The sequence below is a fragment of the Phocoena phocoena genome, chromosome 3 (genome assembly GCF_963924675.1).
Source record: "Phocoena phocoena chromosome 3, mPhoPho1.1, whole genome shotgun sequence".
Lineage (NCBI taxonomy): Eukaryota > Metazoa > Chordata > Mammalia > Artiodactyla > Phocoenidae > Phocoena > Phocoena phocoena.
The window spans coordinates 153,350,781-153,373,120 of NC_089221.1; positions in this window are offsets into that span (position 1 = coordinate 153,350,781).

Genomic DNA, 22,340 nt, shown 5'->3' on the forward strand with positions numbered 1-22,340 from the left:
GTTGTCCATTTATTCTGGCGTACATAGTTTCTGATGAGAAATATGCTATAATTCTTATCTTTGTTCCTCTGTATGTAATGTGTCTCTCCCCAACCCACTGCTTTCCAGATTTTCTCCATCTTTGGTTTTCAGCAGATTTACTATGTTGTTTCTCTGTATTTGTTTTTTATTCTGAAGGGGAGAAGCCTTAGCCTGCTTGGGGTTCTCTGAATTTTGTGGATATGTGGCTTGATGTCCCTCATCAGTTTTGGAAAATTCTCAGTCATTACCTCTTCAAATATTTCTTCTGCCACTTTTCTCTCTTCTCCTTCTGGAACTCCAGTTACACAATGTTAGACCACTTGATATTGTCTCATACTCATGGTTACTCTGTTCTGTTGTGATTTTTTTTTCCTACTTTTTTCTCTTTGAATTTCTGTTTGGATGCTTTCTATTGACCGATTTTCAAGTTCACTGAGTCAATCTGACTAGTGAATCCACTGAAGAAATTCTTCATCTCTGATTTCATGGTTTTTACTTCTAGTATTTCCATTTGACTTCTTATCCTTTTGGTTCTGTCTCTTCTGAAGTTCCCCGTCTGTCCTTGCACGTTGCATAACCTTTCCACTATATCTTTAACATACTAACCATAGTTAGAGTCCCTGTCATCTCTACGTCTGGTCTGTTCACAGCTTTATCTCTTTACGATGGATTGTTTTCTTCTCCCTTTTTATGTTTACTAATAATTTTCCTATTGAATAATAAGACTTCAAGGGTAAAACAGAAGAGACTGCAGTAAATAGTTTTTATACCTGGAAATGGCCACACCTCTTCTTCAGTCAGGCTGTTAATATGGTGACTTAAGTCCAGCTAGGCAGGAGTTGGGCTGAGATTGCATTTTACAGTTGCTCTTTTTACCTTAAGTGTACCACAGGTTTCAAATTCTTCTAGCAGAGGGCTGCTGGTGCCTAATGCTTAGGATAATGTTTGAAATGCCAGAGAGGTTTTTCTTAGTATTCCTTATTCCCCCTGAGCTTTCATCTTTTCCTACCCACCTGTGCCACAGAGATGGTCTCTCTTTATCCTCTTGCCCCTTCCTCAGTGATAGGCTGCTATTTCTCTGACTGGATGCTATGCTTGTGGTGGGGCAGGGAGATCTACTGTTGTCCTGGTCCACATGCAGACTTAGGCAGGTCCTGTCTGCTTGGGCCTTGGGGGTGTAGCTTCTTTATTTTTTAAGTTTTTTTTTTGTTGTTGTTGTTGTCTGCATTGGGTCTTCATTGCTGTGTGTGGGCTTTCTCTAGTTGTGGTGAGTGGGGGCTACTCTTCATTGCGGTGCACTGGCTTCTCATTGCGGTGGCTTCTCTTGTTGCGGAGCATGGGCTCTAGGTGTGCGGGCTTCAGTCGTTGTGGCACTCAGGCTCAGTAGTTGTGGCTCGCGGGCCCTAGAGCACAGGCTCAGTAGTTGTGGTACACGGGCTTAGTTGCTCCGCAGCGTGTGGGATCTTCCTGGACCAGGGATCGAACCCGTGCATTGGCAGGAGGCTTCTTAACCACTGCACCACCAGGGAAGCCCAAGGATGCACCTTCTAAGCATCCCTGGCCCTTCTCCCTGTGGCACTCAGAATCTGCTTGATATTGTGGTTGTTCTTTGGAGGATTTTCCCGCCCCTCCCCCAGTGATAGTAGACCTCTGCTATCTCTTGGGATTATAAGCCCAAGAGAGTTGCTTGCCTGTATCAGTCAGGGTCTGGCCAGAAGACCAAAACCAAACAGGGAAATGTGAACAGAGAAAGTTTAATGTAAAGAATTATTAGCTATTTACAGGGAATTAACTACTAATAGAAGATAAAAGAGAATTCTAAAGAATACCCTAGGCTGAGAGAGAATACCTATGGATGGAACAAACTTAGTTGGGGGGATCCTTTATCAAAGGCTGGGATTTAGACATCCTTGGAGAGGCTGTGACTGCAGCTCACTCGATGGTGAAGAATTTTTATTGGCCTGTCTCAGGCCACAGCTGGTCCACATCTGCTGGACCGAGGGTGGTAGGCAGGTAACCACTGGCCAGAACTAGCAAGCTGGAAGCCCATGCTCAGGTCCTGTTGGGCCACAGACGGTAGGCAGGGAACTGTGAGCTGTAACTTGCTACAAAATTTTCTGGAAGACGAGCACCCCTGAATGTCTTGCACACAAACTGCTGCACTGTTGGAGCAGAAGAAAAAAGACACATCTTGACCATGAAGAGAAGCCCCTTCCTCCCATAGTATCTGTCCAGCTCCTTCTACTGACAAAGCTTATTATCATGGCAGAGGGCAAAGAAAAATGTCTGCAGGGTCCAGCTCCAATATTCCAAGCAAGGCAGTGAAGGCTGGATTCGGAGCTAAGATGCAATAAATTGATAACTGACACAGTCTACCTCCTGGCTACTCAGCTTCCACAGGCAGCCTTCTATATAGATTAAACTTCTGTATGACAACAAATCAACTCTGCATTCCACCAGCATACAGCTGTCCTTTCTACAAGGGAAGAAGTTATTATCACTCTTTCCTCAGCACAAGAAGAAGCACTGCCCCAACAATCACCGTAGCCATTACTGGCTATAGTAATTACTCCTCAGACTCAGGTCACAGCCCCACTGAATATTGTTACCTAAAGAGTAAATTGTAAACTTAATCTCCAACCATTTGGACATAATAATTGGAATAAAGAAAAACAAGAGGGACTTCCCTGGTGGCGCCGTGGTTAAGAATCCGCCTGCCAATGCAGGGGGCACGGGCTCGAGCCCTGGTCTGGGAAGATCCCACATGCCACAGAGCAGCTAAGCCCGTGAGTCACAACTACTAAGCCTGCGCTCTGGAGCCTGCGAGCCACAACTACTGAAGATCACGTGCCTAGAGCCCGTGCTCCACAACAAGAGAAGCCACTGCAGTAAGAAGCCTGGGCACCGCAACGAAGAGTAGCCCCTGCTTGCCACAACTAGAGAAAGCCCACGCACAGCAATGAAGACCCAACGCAGCCTAAATAAATAAATAAATACAACTTTCTAAAAAACTTTAAAAAAAAAAGAAAATAGCATATACAAATAAACACTCACATATAGACATCAAAAAGAAGACTTGCAAAGCCACTATAGTCCTCATTATTGGGCATAATTACTGGTACAATGAGTCATGCCCCTTCCACACCTTGATTTTCAGACTCATAGCTCTGAGGGTAACAGCACCATATAATGGCCTCAGAATTCTGTATGACAGAACCCCATTCTTTCGCAGTGTTGTCTCCCAGAAGGTACCATAGCTAAGTCTTCAGAGAGCTATTCCACATTTCCACCGGGTCAGCCACTCCTGGGTGACAGAGTATGTGGTAAGGCTGTGACAGAGAAGAACAAACCTGACTGCATATTGGATCTATTCCTTTAGCTCTAACCTTTGTGCCCTGTTGCCTGTTGAAAGAGTGTTGCCTAGAGCCTGAAATATATATAATAGGCCTTTCTCGATGCTCTGCCTTCCAGGCTTGACCTTTAAAGGTATAACACTTTTCCATTCATATAGAGATAAAAAGTTGAAGAACAGAAAATAACAATTGTCTTGTTGGAGGTTTACAGGAACATTGTGACCAGACTTATGCTGAGAGCTGCAAGAACAAAGGATTAAGGGAATATGGCACCAAGAAGTGTACAACAACCAGTCACACACCCCCTCCCCTTTTAGAATAAAAGAAGCCTGAATTCTGACTCAGGTAAAATGGTCCTTTGGGACACTAGTCATCTTCTCAACCTGCTGGCTTTCCGAATAAGGTTGCTATTCCTTGCCCCAACACCTCGTCTCTCGACTTATTGGAGCTGTAGGAGCTTGGACTTGGTAACAAGACCAGTAGTGGGCCCAATGCTGCTTCTTAGCTGTGGAATTAATTCCTTGGTCAGAAGCAACGCTGTGCAGAGTACCATGACAGTGGGTAGATCACTGTGTGAGTCCAGAATAGTGGAGCTGAAAGAAGTATCAGGGGCAAGGAAGACACATCTAGGAGAGCTGACATAGCCCTGAGGCAAGACTGAAGGTGAGCTGTTGGTCGCAGCAGATGAAAAAAACTGCCTCTGGAGGTCCTTACAAATTGGTATAGAGAAAAAGGCATGAGCTAGATCAATAGCTACCAAGTGCCAGGAGCTGTGCTGACTTGCTCCAGTGAAGATACTACACCTGGGACAGCAGATACAATCCGAGTCACCAATGGATTAAGTTTATGACAGGCCAGTCATTCTCCAAGTTCCATCTGACTTCTGCACCGTCCAAACAGCTGAGTTAAATGGGGATGTGGCATTAACCTCTGCAATTACCCCTGGGATCCAGTATTGTTTCTGTGTTCTTATTTTGGTACAGAGGGGAAGTTTCTGGTGCTTACACTTAGTTCCCTACCATGGCAGCTTTCACTCCATGGGTCAGGGAGCCAACATCAACATTCTTCCAGTTGCCAGCTGTGTCTTTTCCAATTATACATTCAAGAGTTGAAGAAGGGGCTTCCCTGGTGGCGCAGTGGTTAAGAATCCGCCTGCCAACGCAGGGGAAAGGGGTTCGAGCCCTGGCCCGGGAAGATCCCACATGCCACAGAGCAACTACGCCCGTGCGTCACAACTACTGAGCCTGTGCTCTAGAGCCCACAAGCCACAACTACTGAGCCTGCGCTCTAGAGCCCATGACCCACAACTACTGAGCCCATGTGCCACAACTACTGAGCCCACATGCTTAGAGTCCGTGCTCCAAGCCAAAAATAAATACATAAATAAATTTATGAAGAAAGAAAAGAATTGAAGAAATATCAATTGATTTTTTTAAATTAATTTATTTATTTTATTTTTTGGCTGCGTTGGGTGTTCATTGCTGCGCACGGGCTTTCTCTAGTTGTGGCGAGCGAGGGCTACTCTTTGTTGCGGTACGTGGGCTTCTCATTCTCTTGTTGTGGAGCATGGGCTCTAGGCTCTTCCTTACACCAGGCATAAAAATGAACTCAGAATGGATCATGGGCCTAGATGAAAAAGGTAACACTATAAAATTCTTAGAATGAAGTTAGGTTAGGCGAAGCCTCTTTAGATATGACACCAAAAGCACAAAAGAAAAAACAAATAAATTGAACTTCATAAAAATTTAAAACTTTGAGTACATCTAGTACTGAGATCTTGGTTTCAAATACCATTCTCCAGTAAAAGGAACCAGGGCTCCTTGGAGAAATGGCTGATTCTAGTACTACCAGGTAGGAATTATACAAGATGAGACTGAAACATCTTATAGTGCCAGAAAGTAAAGAAGTGATACACACACACACACACACACACACACACACACACACACACACACAGAGTGATGGGAATAATGTCAAAGGAACCCAGGACCAACTCAAAGCAGAGCTGGAACAATCTGAGCAACAAAATAAATAAAGTTGTATTGGTGTATAAAAATAAATATTGATGTGTCTATACTGATATAAATAAATGATTGAATAAATAAATAAATGAGAAGAAGAGACAAGTCACCCATGCAGAAGCATTCTAAATAATTTATGTAGCTATTCTGCCCTCAAGGAGTTGGCATCACTCCACAGTCCTTAAATGTTGGCTGCACATAGTGATTTTTTTCCAAAGAGGACAGTTTGGAAAGGGGGTGGGGGAGAGAGCAACTTTACCTGACAAACACTACCTCAGCCCAGTGGTCAAGTTCAACATCAACAGTGATAAACCATGTTGAGCGTATGTACCCTTAATGCGATGTAACGAAAAAGGCGCTTTGCCTCTGGGGTATTGCTCCAGAAAAACACTTAACTCCAGTCTAATTAAGAGAAATACATCAGATAAACCCAAACTAAGGGACATTTTAAAAAATACCTGACTGGTATTCCTCAGAATTGTCAAGGTCATCAAGAACAAGGGAAGTCTGAGAAATCGTCAGAGCCCAGAGGAGCCTAAGGAGACACAATCACTAAATGTAACGTGGTGCCCTGGATGGGATCCTGGCACGGAAGCAGGACACTAGGTAAAAACTAAAGAAATCTGAATAAAGCATCAATATTGGTTAATTAATTGTAACAAATGTACCATACCAATGTAAGATGTTAATAACACAGGAAACTGGGTGTAGCGTGTATGGGAATTCTTTGTACTATCTTTGCAAATTTTCTGTAAAACTGTTCTGAAATTAAAATTTTATTTTTAAAAAATGTAACACTTTTGTTCTTCAAAGGACATCATAAATAAAGTGAAAGGAAACTGAGAAGATTCAGTATTTTTTCTTGGAGAGAAAGGCCCAGAGAAGCAGGCAGGGCCAACGATGTTGAGTATTTTTCATGTATTTATTGGCCATCTGTATGTCTTCTTTTGTTAAGCATATGTTCAAATCTTTTGCACTTGTATTATTGGATCAACTGTCTTATTACTGCCTTTTGTGTGGAATTTTATTGGCTTAAAACAACACAAATTTATTATCTTATAGTTCTGTAGATCAGAAATCTCACTGGGCTAAAATCAAGGAGACAGCAGGGCTGGGTTCCCTCTAGACCCTCTAGAGGGTCATTCATTTCCTTGCCTTTTCCATCTTCTAAAGCCACCTGCATTCCTTGGCTTGTAACCCATTCCTCCATCTTCAAAGCCAAAAATGTAACGTCTTCAAATCTGTTTTCCTCTGACTCTCACCCTCCTGCCTCCCTTTTCTAAGGTCACTGTGATTACATTGGGCCCAACCAGGTAACCTGGGACAGTTTTTCCATCCCAAGATCCTTAATCACAACTGCAAAGTTCCTTTGCCATCTAAAGCAACATAGTCACAGCTTTTGGGGGATTAGGATGTGGACATCTTTGGGGAAGCCATTATTTAGCCTACAACACCCACAATCTATTTATTAAGTATAAAAACTAGCAATAGAACAATGCATGTAGATTCACCCCACTTATATAAAAAAACCACTATTGAGTGTTAAGAGCTTTTTTTTTTTTTTTTGCAGTATGCGGGCCTCTCACTGTTGTGGCCTCTCCCGCTGCGGAGCACAGGCTCAGCGGCCATGGCTCACGGGCCCAGCCGCTCCACGGCATGTGGGATCTTCCCGGACCGGGGCACGAACCTGTGCCCCCTGCATTGGCAGGAGGACTCTCAACCACTGCGCCACCAGGGAAGCCCCTTAAGAGCTTTTTATATGCTCTAGATCAAGTTCTTTGACACGTATCTGTGAAAACCATCTCCCAATCTGTGGCTGGTCTTTACATGTTGTTGCTAAGACACACAACAGCAGAGACGGATCTCAAAAACATTATTCTGAGTGAAAATGGCCTTACACAAAAAATTATACTGTATGATTCCATTGAGAAGAAGTTCTAAAGGAGGCAAGACTAGACTATGGTGGAAAAAAAATCCAAACAGTAGGAAAGGCCCTGATATCTGTGCAGTTCAGACCCAGGGGAGCCTCTGCTCAGGGCAGCTACTCTGTGATCTTGGCTTCTGCCCTCCCAGCAGTTGTTGAATATAAATACTCAGCAGTCCAGGCAAGACCTTTACTCAGGTCTCAGCTTATGGACCATGGTAATAAGAATGATGGTCCCCAGAGATATCCACATCCTAATCCCTGGCATCACACACGTGAATATGTTAATGTTACATCGCAAAAGGGGAATTAGGATGGCTAATCACCTGACCTTAAAATAGGGTGATTATCCTGGATTATCCATGTTGGCCCCATGTAATGACATGGGCTCTCAAAAGCAGCAGCAGAAGTCGGAGTGATGTGATGATGGAAGAGATCCAAAGTGTAAGAGGGACTTGTCCACTATTGCGGGCTTTGAAGATGGGGAAAGCAGGTCACGACCCAAGAAATGCGGGTGGCCTCTGGAAGCGGGAGATGGCCCTAAGCTGACAGCCAGCAAGGAAGAAGGGACTCAGCCCTATGTCCGCAAGGAAGTGAATCCTGGCACAACCCGGATAAGCAAGCACACCATTCTCCCCTAGAGCCTCCAGAAAGGATTGTGGCCCTGGTGACACCTTGATTTCAGTTGGTTGGGCTTCTGACCAACACAACTGCAAGAACTAAACTTGTGTTGTTTAAGCCATCACGTTTGCAGACGTTTGCTACAGCGGCAACAGAAAACAAGTACATGAAGAAAAGAAAAGAAAACTAGTACATGGACCAAGCTATGTCCTCACAAATCTATTAATGCTGTTTCTCCAGATATATCATAGACTATTTCTAAGCTCATCTTATGATGTACACGCACCTTAATAAACCCTAAAGCCAAATATATTCTGTGTGCATTTTTCTTAACCTAACACATTTCTCTTCTCAAATGTTCTGTCCCCAGGATATGATGCTGCCCCTAAGATCTACCCCCACCCCAAGCCCCAAACCTGAGTCCTGTGTCATTTTGCTCTCATCTGGGCCAGGTGCTCCTTAGGCCTCTGCCTCTCTGTGGGCCTGTGTCCTCCCACCACTATTATCCTGGGTTGGGAGAAACAACTAGAGGAGTTTAAAAAGTGGTTCCCTGAGGCTAGAGCATGGGGACCATAGGACTGATGTTTTTCATGCCAGAGAGAACAGCCTCTCTTAAGACTTTCTCCTGAACAAAGCACAAAGGCAAGGCTTACAAAAGCCAAAAGATCAAAAACCAAAATCCCCACACAAAATTGAATGGTCCATTAGTGAAGCCCGTGGGTGGTCCATTCAGAACTGGTTGGGTGCAGCAGTGCACAGCTTGGGCTGGTTACTGATCTGTGAACTTGTGGTTTTCCAAAGGACTGTGTTGGTTGATCCAGTCTATTACACTTTGTTTTTTCTGAAAGCTGGGCTGTCTGTTCTCTGCTGATGTTGACAAAACCAACCCAGAGCAGGAAACCAAGCAAAGATGGGAGTCCAACACTTACTGTGGTCAGGGCCTTCCTCAGTTTCCCCTTTTGGTCATATTCTGCATTTGGCAGGGATGGGAACAAGTATTAGGTATCAGGGTTTAGGCTGGACTAGATGGGCTTCTAGGCCAGGTCCTCCCCACCCTTGAAAGTGGTGGCTGCAGCCAGGGCTTGTGTGCAAGTGGGTTATTTTGAGAAACAATCCAACGAAACAGAAATGGAGGCCAAGGAAATGAGAGTGAGAGGCAGGGAAGTCAATAAATACAAGGGGGTGTCATGGACTTGGTCACCTCTGTAGGCCACTGAGGTTCAAAATAGCCAAGAGGATGGAGGAGGTGCCCTAGGGCATCCGGTACGAAGAGCTGCTTGGTTTCCGTCTGTCCTAGGACCGTGTGCCTGTCAAGGTAGAGGCTCGGAGGGAACAGAATTTGCTCAATGAGATACTATGATCCAAAAGCACATGCAAGTACCTCGGACAATTACAGCTCCATCACCAACAACACTGCTCCTTGGAAAAGCCAACCCGTTCATCCTGAGACCATGTCAGGGAACCAATAATTCCATCAGTGAGGTAAGAACCTTCACCATGTTTTTCAATGTGTATAATTACCTTGCTGTGCAGTACTATTTGGCATGTTTTCCCTACAGAGGTGGAACGAAAGTTGTTCTTTAATACTTAGAGCCTCTTTAGGCAGTTGACAAAACTTGACCTTGGCACTGAGGCTGGGGCTTGGTAAAGCCCCCATGGTCATAGTTTTCACAACTTCCGTCAAGCAAGAAGTATTATCTAAGATCCTAATCAGTTCCTCGTCTTTCTTCAGATCCCAAGTTCACCAACGTGCCTGACTTGCCAGGAAGTGACCTCCTTACTGCCCATAGGCTGGGAATTCATGGACCATCAAACCAACAGCAGGTCTGCTTCCTGAAACACTTTACAGGTATCTTTTCCACGTGTGCTCCCAGGGAGGGCAGCCAGCCCTGAGTTGAGTGGGACACGGCTTGGGCGCGGCATGGTCACAAGTCCGGTCTATCCAGCAATACCCTTCAGGAAGGAGGGCCGACTGACTGGGCCTATGCCAGTGGTTACAGCACCATGCGAAGTCAGGTCACCTGCTTGAAGGTTCCTCAAAAAGTTAAACACAGAATTACTATATGACCCAGCAATTCTACCCTTAGGTTTATCCCCAAAAGATGTGAAAGTAGGGACTCAGACACTTGTCCACCCACATTCACAGCAGCCTTATTCACCATAGCCAAAAGGTGGAAGCAACCCAAGGGTCGAACAGCAGATGAATAAATAAACAAAATGTGGTCTATCCATATAATGGAATATTATTTGGTCATCATATTCTGATACTTGTTAACCTTGATGACACTGAAGCCCTAATCCTAACCTTGAAAACATGTGAAATGAAATAAGTCAGACCCGAAAGGATAAATATTACATGATTCCACTAAATGTGGAATCTAGAATAGGCAAATTAAGAGAAAGTAAGTAGAATAGAGGTTCACAGGGGCTGGGGCAGCGGGGAAAGAGGAGTTACTGTTTAATGGGTACAGAGTTTCAGTTTGGGATGAAGAAAAAATTCTAGAGACAGATGGTGGTGATGGTTGCACAAAACTGTGAATGCAAAACATAATGCCACTGAGCTGTATGCTGAAAAATGGTTAAAATGGTCAATTTAATGTTTATATACATTTTATTAAACATTTTTTTAAAAGTAAATTGACTTAGCGCAGGCAGTTTGTTTAACATTTGACCACAAACCTGGGTGGTTTTGTAGATAAAGGCAAGTCAATGTCCTATTTTCAAAGAATCAATATCTTATTAAGATCTCCCCTAATTATTAGCCTGTAATCTACATGATCTCCCAATGGATATTTTTCCGTAGTACTGATTGTTTTCATTCAGTTGGAACAATATAATCACTCAAAGACTGCTTCATTCTAGTTTGTATAAGGACAGCCTGGTAAACTAAAGACTAGAGACAGACAAGAAGAAAGTCAAGCTCTTCTTCATACGCCTCTTAGAAAAAAGAACATTAAAAAAATACCACCTATGGTTATGCATGAATAAAAAGTTATCAGAGGACTTCCCTGGTGGCGCAGTGGTTGAGGGTCCGCCTACCGATGCAGGGGGCATGGCTTCGTGCCCCCGGTCCGGGAAGATCCCACATGCCGCGGAGCGGCTGGGCCCGTGAGCCGTGGCCGCTGGGCCTGTGCGTCCGGAGCCAGCCTGTGCTCCGCAACGGGAGAGGCCACAGCAGTGAGAGGCCCGCGTACCGCAAAAAAAAAAAAAAAGTTATCAGAAATACCAACAGTACTCTAAAACAAACAACCTCATTTGTTTTTTCTCATTGTCCATCACACAAACCACAAAAAGGAAAAATATAGAGTATCTGAGCAATAGAATAAGGTTGATCTAACGCAAACAGACCAAGCTCCACCTCTGAAGACCAACTGTACAATCACAATGCAAGAGCTTATCTACATTTTACATCACAAAGAAAAGCTCAGCTGATTGCCAGAAGAGTAATACAGACCAGATCCCAACAGAAGGCACATGTGTCTAATTCTCCCCTCTCCAAAAACCCCATTAATTAGAAAACACACACACACACACACCCCCCATAATGTTGAGAGAAATTTCGGGAAGTTGAGTACAGACTAACAGAAAAACTAAAGCAGAAAAAAACAAAACCCCAAAACCCACAGGATAAGACTGTTCAGAAGTAGATAGCACTCAAGGAAAGAGAACTAAAATAAGACACTGGTTTCCATCTGTGTGGTCTGGGGAGGTGGGCATGTAATTTGCTCTACAAATAGTGAGCAGATCCAGGGGCAGACCAGAGTAAGTTGGGCCGCAATCGTTTGGGGGAGTAGAGGGGAGAGCACTGAAAAACTTCAGGGAAATGGGAAAGGCATGGGAAACAGAAGCAGAAATGCCAGCAGGGTTCTGCCCCTGCATACCTGGAAGGGCTTGCGGGAGAGCCAGGTGAGCCGTCTCCCCACACCGCCCTGCACACAGGATGAGGGGTATCACAGCTGGGTAAAATGCGCGAGCCCTTAGGTGAGACTCAGAGCATACAAGAGATAACTGCAGAATCATAAACATTTTTCATGAAAATGTGGCGATTTCTTTTCTACTTTCAAATACGGCTTGATCCCACTGTATAGCACGAGAGAACTATGATATCCTATGATAAACCATAATGGAAAAGAATATTTTAAAAAAGAATGCATATAGGGATTGACATGTATACACTGATGTGTATAAAATGGATGACTAATAAGAAAATAAATAAACATTAAAAGAAGAACACATATATATGTATAACTGAATCACAGCTGTACAGCAGAAATTAACACAACATTGTAAATCAACTATACTTCAATAAAAATAAATAAATAAAAAAACAAATAGGGCTTGAACCTTTCTGAGTTAAGAATTAGCTCCCAGACACATTTTTGGGTAAATGTACATCACTTCATAGTTAACTGGGACTCTTCAGAATCATCCTTTAGGGAAAGCAGTCTTTTCATTAAATAATTGAAGTCTCTCACGCATCCGTTAAAAACTGAGTCAGGGGCTTCCCTGGTGGCGCAGTGGTTGAGAGTCCGCCTGCCGATGCAGGGGACATGGGTTCGTGCCCCGGTCCGGGAGGATCCCACACGCCGCGGAGCAGCTGGGTCCGTGACACATGGCCGCTGAGCCTGTGTGTCCGGAGCCTGTGCTCTGCAACGGGAGAGGCCACAACAGTGAGAGGCCCACGTACCACAAAAAAATAAAAAAAAATAAAAAAATAAAAACTGAGTCAGGCTGCTGGTGACAGAGGCCAATCTGTGGTTTAATCACATAGGGCTTTTAATTTTTTAAATTGAAGTATGGTTGACTTACAAAATTATATTAGTTTCAGGTGTACAACAGTGATTCGATATTTTTATAGATTGCACACCAAAGTTATTATAACATAGTGATTATATCCCCTGTGCTGTACATTACATCCTTGTATCTTATTTATTTTATACATAGTAATTTGTATCTCGTAATCCCCTTCACCAATTTTGCCCCTCCCCTTCCCCCTCCCCTGCGGTAACCACTAGTTTGTTCTCCGAATCTGTGAATCTGTTTCTTTTTTTGTTTTTCTTTTTGTTTTTCTTTTTGTTTTTTTGAGCCGCCGCGTGGCATGCGGGATCTTAGATCCCTGGCCAGGGACTGGAACCCGCATCCCCCTGCAGTGGAAGTGCAAAGTCTTCACCACCGGACCGCCAGGGAAGTCCCAGTCTGTTTCTGTTTTGTTATATATTGTTTTTCTCTCAGGTAGAGGAAGTGCTCAGCATCAGGTGTGCGGAGCCGAACGGCTGCAGCCAGCAGCTCCTTCTGCCTTTCTGCTAGGCCATACCTAGCATGGGATGCCATTCTGAAGTTCACCTCATGGTCTTAGATGGCCACTGCACTTCCAAACATTAGGTGGGCATCCCAAGAAGGAGCAGGGGCAGGGGCAGAAGGTTGATCTTCCAGCTGAGCCAGCCCCTTCAAAGAACATTCTAGAAGCACCACCTGATGACTCCCACTAACTTCTAACCACCATCAGGAAGAGAGATGGAAAAGGTCACCCCAGATTAAATCCAGGTTTTGACAGGAGGGAAGAAGGAGACAGTACGTATCCAGGAGACAGCTAGCAGTCTCCCAACTGCAATGTATGAAGCCCTTCTTTCTTTTACTTTTTAGATAGAAACTCTTTTATTGTTTGAGGGTGATATGACTAGAAAGTAAAAAGGATACTGGATTTCAATTAATTCAAAACAAAAATCGCCTATTTTTAAAAGAGAGATCAGAAAATATAAAAGATTTAATAAATAAACTAGATTGAGTTCAACATACAATAAAATAATTAGAATAAAAGTCATGAGAGGGCTTCCCTGGTGGCGCAGTGGTTGGGAATCCTCCTGCCAATGCAGGGGACACGGGTTCAAGCCCTGGTCCAGGAAGATCCCACATGCCGCAGAGCAGCTAAGCCCGTGCACCACAACTGCTGAGCCTGCGCTCTAGAGTCCGTGAGCTACGGCTACCGAAGCCCGCGTGCCACAGCTACTGAGGTCCGCGCACCTAGAGCCTGTGCTCTGCAATGGGAGAGGCCACTGCAATGAGAAGCCTGGGCACCGCAACAAAGAGTGGCCCTCGCTCACCATGACTAGAGAAAGTCCGCACGCAGCGGCAGAGACCCAACGCAGCCAAAAAAAGAAAAAAAAGTCATGAGAAATAGAAAATTTTAAACAGAAAACTACCAACTTTTCTGAGGGACACAAAACTAATCTGCACAACCGGAGAGTCTATGTTACAAAATAGAAAGAATTAGCATGAGAATAATTTTTAATGATGGCAACAGTTACCGGGGGCTCCGTCTGTAGCAGACAGACATTACTCCGTGTAATGGGTTCATGCATGCGTTACTCTCAGCAGTCCTGAGGCAGACGGTAACATGACCCCCTATTTAAGATTACGCTAAGACACACAGGATTTGGACTTGCTCCTTTCCTACATCTGGAAAAGGATGAAGGAAGGATTCAAGCACAGCCAGATGTCTAGAACCACTGCATTTGTCACTATTTCAATCTAAAATTTCATGTAATTTCCCCCAGCTTTGCAGAGGTACAGTTGACATAACGTTGTATAGGTCAAAGTACTTTCTTTATGGTGTGTTTGGGAAGGAGGGGCCTGGAGCTGTTGGGTGCATGTAACAGCCTGAGGTAGATGCTTGATTAGAGTTCTGTCTATGGTTATTCTAGAGTTGGGAGTAGAAAGAGAACCCAAGGTCACACCAGGAGTCAGAGTTTAGATTCTAGCAAAACTAGGAAGCTGTGCCTGGGAAGAGAGAGAATGAGGCCCTGGAGAAGTGGCTCCAACTCAGGAGGGCAAAGAACCAAGACCTGGGCATCGGGCAGCCACCCTGGGCCGGAGAGGGAACGACTGGGAAAGGAGGCGGAGATGACGTGAAGGAGCTTTAGGAAGAACTGAGGATTTGTACATGGGAAATATTCCAAGTTAAAAATGAGGCAAGTGTCAACTCAAGAAAAAATTCAAAGCTGCACAATCGGGGTGCTGTATCTGGGGCGCTCTACCTGGCTTGAGAGTAGAATACATTTGCATCTTGATAATTATCATGTATTTAGCTAAAAATAGGGACATAATCACACTTGGAGGTTGGAGAGAAGGCGGATGTAAAAGAGCTAAACCTCAAGCATCATACAAGGAAGTGAATATATAATGCTGAACACTTACAAATTAAGACAAAACAGGCATATCATTTAGAAATACAAAAGTAACTGCCAGGAGAAAGAGCTAAAAGAATTGAAAATCACTGTCCCTGGAGAGAACTGGGGATCACGGGAGAGTGGTCATTTTTGTTGCTGCTGCTATGGCCTTTGGTATATTTGATTTTTATTTTATTGTTTATTTATTTATTTATTTTTGGCTGCGCACGGGCTTTCTCTAGTTGTGGCCAGCAGGGGCTACTCTTCATTGCGGTGCGCAGTATATTTGATTTTGTGTTTTTTTTTGCGGTACGCGGGCCTCTCACTGTTGTGGCCTCTCCCGTGGCGGAGCACAGGCTCTGGAGGCGCAGGCTCAGCAGCCATGGCTCACGGGCGCAGCCGCTCCACATCATGTGGGATCTTCCCGGACCGGGGCACGAACCCGTGTCCCCTGCATCGGCAGGCGGACTCTCAACCACTGTGCCACCAGGGAAGCCCGGTATATTTGATTTTTAAATAACTGCATGTATTATTTCTGTTTTTAAACACAGAACAGAATTGATACTACGTATAAATTATTTCAATTAACCCACACGATTGTTTTTAGCACAGTCTTTTCTTTCCTTGGTGAAAACTTCAGTTCCTGGTAAGTTTCTACTTTGAGAGGGTCTCATCCTTTTTCAGGGTCATAAACATTTCTGGGGCATGACTCTCTCGCATCAGGGGGATGATACCCTCTTACTTAAATGGCGAGCTGGCTTATTTAAGGGAACTTGTACTGCTGTGCACACTCTGGGTGATATTAAATTTGTTTCCGAATCATGTGCAGGGATGAACAGAAACATAAGCAATTCAAGTAATGATGTTAAGAATTAGACTGCATCCTAAAAACGTTTATTTTTGCATTCCAGGTTGAAATTTCTATAAGTAGATTTTAGAGAGAGTCTCCTTATCAAAATCCTGAATCAGATCGCTCAAGGCTGCAGAGCTGGCTTAAAGTGTAGCTCCAACCCACAACTCTGGGGCTTCAAAAACCAGCCCAGGAAAAATTGGGGGCTCTCCCTCGAATGAAGTTCCCTTCAAGGGAGGCTGTGCTCTCGGAAACTGAGAGAACTCTGACATTGGGTCTCTGAGATAGAAAATATGAGATTAAAATTCCAACTGGATTCCGTCCTCAGTTTGCAAATTTTCTTACTAAGTGATTCCATATTTGACTCTGGAGTGTTAGCAGGAATAAGCCACCAGGGGGCGCTTTCTGGGGCTTATCCCAACCCTGTTCCTCACACCAACCCTTAAGTGGAGATTGGCTAAGGAGATGGATGGGCTCTAGAGTTTCAATATTGTGCTTGTCTGCTTTCTGGGGGAGAGTAGGGAATACCATTACCAAATGGATTTTGTGTCCAAGATGATGAATATTGAAATTTCCCCAGTTTCATTCTAGACCAGATAAAGCATTACTTTTATTGGATTGTTTTACTATTATCATAGGTTTTCAGAATGTTTTGTAGTGGGTTTGTGTAAGCCACCAGAGAATGCTAACTCGGACAGCATGACTCAACCTGTGGTGTGCACAGGCCTCCCCTCACATGCTTATTAAAATGCAGATTCCCAGGCACCGCCCCCCAACAGCTTGGGTCAGTAGGCCTGGTGCCTCTGGGACCCCACTCTGAGAGCCATAGTCTACCTTATGCTGATTGCTTGGATTTTTGTACCCAACCTTCCCAAGACTAGAAAGGGGAACACTCACGGTCCTCAAAGACCTGGGCTTCGGCACCCAATGCTCTGAAGAACTTCTCTGGTTACTAGTTGCACAGCATGCTTGTGGTATGTTAAAGTAGGTGGGATAGGTCAGCAGCCACTTATCCTGATAATGCATCCCTGTGGCCCTGAATGTGCAGGGACTGCCCTTTCCTGCCAGAAGTGGGAGGAGGCCAGAGTGGTGGTGCCATGTCTCCAAGGGTCAGTACAACATTAGTCCAAACATCACCAATCTGAACGGCAGAGTCAACATAAGGCACTGGCAAAAGGCTCACATTGCTGTGGGAAATGTCTGTTTTCCAACGATCAGATGACCGAGAGCACAAGACCACAGGATGATTAAGGCCAAGGCCACTTCAACACTTTTTCCCCTCGAATGGAGCTTAGAAGGAGAGAATCAGGAGATGGTGAAGAGGGGTGGGGGTGGGGGTGTATGCTCCAATTATCTACTACTGCATAAAAGCCCACCCAAAGCTTGGTGGTGTAAAACAGCAACCTCCCCCCCCTTTTTTTTTTTCACAATTTGTTTATTCATTCACCTATTGATGGGCATTTGGAATGTTTCTTTTTTTTTTTCCCAGCAATCCTTTTTTATGCTCATGGATTCTGTGGGTCAGGATATGAAAAGAGCACAGATTGCTCCTCATCTGCTCCACAACATCTGGGGCTTCTGCTGGGATGACCTGAACAGCTGATGTGGGAGCCCAGATGGCTTCTTCCCTCACACATCTGGGCTCCGATGGCTAAGGAAGGGGACCAGCTGGGACTGTCACCTGGAGGCCTGCCCAGGGCTCCCCGGTCTAGGGCTTCAGAAGGTAGGCCTGCTTCCAAGGTGCCTCCAAGGGCCAGTGTCCCAGATAACCAGGTGAAGCTGCCTGGCCTTTATGGCCCGGCATTGGAAGTCATAGTGTGTCACCTCTGCCATACTCCACTAATGGAAGCAATCACAAACCCGCCAGACTCAAGGAGGGGGAAAGAGAACATGGACCCTACCTCTTGAGGGGAGAAACATCAAAGAACTTGGGGCAATGTTGTAGAACCAACATAGTAGGTCATCAGAAGAGTAAATAATAAACGATAACAGGAGAAAATTTCCCAGAGCTGAAAAAGGACACAAGTTTCAAATCGAAAGAGGATTCCCCAGTGCCAAGTAGGAGAAAAAAAAAAAGACTCAAATCTGGACATATCCTGGCAATGTTTCAAATCACCAAAGATAACTACTCCTAAAAACTTCCAGAAAGAAGAACCTACTCAAGAGGAACAAGAATCAGAAGATGACATCAGACTTCTAGTTGGCAACACTAAACACAAGTATAAGATCAAAATAAACCTATTTTCAGGCAGAGGAGAGTTCAGAATGATAACCTCCCCTGAACCATCTCTAAGAGAGTATCTAAAGGGCATGTGCCACAAAACAAAACCCAAAAACACAAAAGGAGGACCTGGGACACAAGAATTGGAGAGCAAAGAGACAAGGAAGGCAAGTCAGTGCATATTTTTAAAGTAGCAGTTTAAAACCAAAATCCCAAATATTTTCTGTTGGTTTTCTGTTCCACCCCTCCCAGGATGGCGGTGAGGGCAAGATTATTACCACAGGATCCCTAGAGGACCCCGGTTCAGGTAAAGCTGAGACTGGGAGGGTCTGCCCCAAGCCACCCAGTTTATTATGAATCATCATCTCCCCTGCAAGGCTTCCGGCAAGGCAGTGTAGGGTTTGCCCCTTTCCCTCCTAACCTTCCCTCTCCATGAGATCCACTCCCTCCCACATTCTCAATGACTGGTGAAATTTCTCCTAAATTTACCAACTTAGCCATTTAATGTATTTCCTCCTTCTACATATTAGATTCTCCCTCTGATCACACTTGCACGAGTTAGAATTAGGTTCAACCATGAATAAAAGGAAACAAAACATGCATGGAAGTTGCTTTCTCTCCTTGTGAATGCCCGCTTCAGCAGTGGCAGGTCCAGGGACCCTGGTGTGCCACCCTCCAGGCAGCCTCGCGCCCAGCAGCCTGCTGCCTGTGGGTTATTCATCATCGCCTCTAAGCCACAAGCCCACTTTTCTATACTGTTTTGTGATTCTGGGTCTGGAACTATGTAAGTTATGTTTCACAGCCTCCTTAGCCAGCCAGCCTCCTGCTGGGTTCTGCTGTTGGAAAGTACTAGATGCAGATTGGAAGCAGAAGGCAGAAGGGCTGATTTCCTTTTCTCCAAGGCCGGCAGCAGTAGCCAGCTGGCTCCAGCCTCTTCAGCGGCACAGACCTTGCCCAGTCCATCAGTGTCTGTACTGCACTTCCTCCCCGCCCAGGTTGTGCCTCCTTTGGAGTCCAAGTATCTCCTAGTTCCCACCTTCTCAGAGGCCTGAGCACCAACCATAGGGCATTCCAAGCTCTTGATGCCTCTTTGAGGATACAAAGATCCTCCACTGACTAGTAGAGAAACCCAAATTAAAACTTTTGCACCCTGTAAAGCAATTATACTCCAATAAAGATGTTAAAAAAACTTTTGCACCCAGTAGACTATCAAAAATTAAGCACTCTGATGACATCAAGTGCTAAGAAGTGGCAGGTAGCTGGCAGCCAAGATGGGTGCAGAATGGATGCAACCCCCTTTGGAGAGCACCCTGACCTGTAGTAAAACTGAAACGCACATGGGTTACAACAGTAGCTCCTGCACACTTGTGCGTAAAGACTGCTCACAAATGTTTAGAGCAGCGTTCTAAGGGAAAAACCTGGAAACTGCCTAAATGTCCAACAGTGCAGAATGGAGAACTAGAGTCCGCTCAGGCCACATCTTGAGCTATACGAGGTCCAAAGGCTCACAAACAATGCTGAATTTTAAACGCTGAGGAAGGGAATTCCCTGGCGGTCCAGTGGTGAGGAGTCTGCGCTTTCCCTGTTGAGGGCGAGGGTTCAGTCTCCGGTTGGGGAACTAAGATCCCACAAACCGTGCTGTGCGGCCAAAAATAAATAAATAAACTTTGAGGAATACATCTGTGTGCCATTTATAACTTTTAAAAATGCAAAATAATACTATGTACTTAGGTATACATACTTCCATGGTAAAATTTTTCAGAAGCACATAAAAAGTCAGAACCAGGGGCAGTCACCTCGGGGGGGAAGGACACAGGTTTAAGGCAGGGGACAAAGAGGTATGCAAGCATGTCGGCAATGTTTTTTCCCATACTGCACAGCAGCTCCAGGGATATAAATTTATATGTAACTTTCAAACCATCAAATAACTCAATTTTTAAACACACTTGGGAAAAATGTAGGTTACAGCATCATGATCCCATATGTGTGAAAAGACAGATTAAGAACACACATCTAACCAACTAATCTTCTGAGGAAGCACCTCTGGGTGTGAACTTTGAAAGGGATGCAAACGAGCCCCTGAGCCAAGCACAGACCAGCACCATCACTTTAACCTCTGCCTTCAAATCAGTACCTTAACACCTGCTGGTTCTCAAGCCTGGATAGTCATGAGAACCCTCGGGTGGGAGTGGGGGTGCTTTTAAAACTGTAAAACTGCCTTTGCCCGGGCCACCAACTTCTTAAACCAGAGCTGGAGAATGAGGCAGGCTCGCTTTCATTCTGCAGGTGACTTTAACACACAGTCAAGGGTGAGAACCATATAGTACCAGATGCCAACTTGCCTATTTCAGAAATTCAGGGGAGATCAAGTATGGCGAGTATGGTCCTGATGACATGGCTGCTGAGGCCACGGAGGGTTCCAAGCTCCAGGTCTCGGCCACGTGCATCAGTGTGGACACAGCGCTCCCCTCCAGGAGGGAGATGCTCGGTGAGGCGGAGCCACCCTCCCTAGAGGATTCTCTGCCTCCACGTGAGTAAATGGCATGGAGTGAAGTGAGTTAATCCACAACAACCGCTTTGAACCTCACTTGGCACATAGTAAGCACTCCACGTTAGCTACTTTTCAAGTAAGTAAACTGTTTTGAGGAAAGTGCTCAATAAAATATTTTAATGAGGATCATGTTTACTCTTATGGCTTCATGAGCAAGCTCCCAGACCCATGTGAGGGAAAGGAAAGGCAGCTCAGACCTCCTGGTCAAACTTGTGAACAATCTCTCAACACCTAACCTGTGTATGTGCAGGAAACATCGAGAGGGACAGGAGACAGTTAAGAGTAGATCAGAGAAGAGCTCTGGGAGTGAGCCTGAAAGATCGAGGAGAAAATAAGTTCTTACCCTTCACCTCATCTACTTCCACACGATCTATTTCACAACGAAAATCTAACTGATAACGTCAATTACAGAAAGCCTGGCTGCAATGGGGAGCAAGGGTTTGCACTTGCTTTAAGATGGAGGCTCAGTTGCTTCTGTGTCCTGGCACTGTGTCGATGCAGAGCCCGTGTGGTTCTTCAGCCAAGACGCTTAAGAAAACCCAGATCCAAGATGGAGGAGGAGGTTGAGACGTTTGCCTTTCAGGCAGAAATTGCCCAGTTGATGTTGCTAAGCATCAATACTTTCTACTCGAATAGAGAGCTCTTTCTGAGGGAGCTTATTTCAAATTCATCAGATGCTCTGGACAAAATCATGATATGAAAGCTTGACAGATCCCAGTAAACTAGACTCTGGGAAACAGCTGCACATTAATCTCACTCCAGACAAGTAAGATCAAACCCTCACTATTGTGGGTACCAAAACAGGGATGACCAAGGATGATTTGATCAATACCCTTGGTGCTATCACCAAGTCTGGGACCAAAGCATTCATGGAGGCTTTGCAGGCTGGTGCAAAGCCTCCCTGTGACTGACCAGTTTGGTGTCGAGTTTTATTCTGCCTATTTGGTTGCTGAAAGTGGTCTTTATCACCAAACACATTGAGCAGTATGCCTAGAGCCTTCTGTAGAAGGACCATCTGGTTAGGACTGACACAGGCAAACCTATGGGCTGTAGAAGAAAGATTATTCTGTATCTGAAAGAAGACCAAACCAAGTCCTTGGAGGAAAGAAGAATAAAGGAGATCGTGAAGAAACACTCTCAGGGACTTCCCTGGTGGTCCAGTGGTTAAGACTTCACATGTCCACTGTAGGGGGCACAGGTTCGATCCCTGGTCAGGGAACTAAGATCCTACATGCCTACATGCCTCGGGGCACAGCCAAAAAAAATAGAAACTCTCAATTTATTGGCCATCCCATGACTCTTTTTGTGGAGAAGGAACATGATCAAGAAGTTAGTGATGGCTGAAATGTTGTTTAACTGTGAGTGGGAAGACGCTGGACTGGATGGAGGCCCTGTCCCATGGCGGGCAGGGGGTCAGGGGAGGACTGGACGCAGCAGTCAGCTGCACCGCGGTGAGAGCCTCAGAGGCTGCCACACATGGCACTTTCCACTGTGGGCTTTCTTCACTCCCTGAACCGCCTTTGACCCTTCATGGCACCAGTGGGAACACCACTGCTGACCCCAACCTGCCCTCCTGCACCCACAATCCCTTCCAGATCATCCAGAGCCCCCT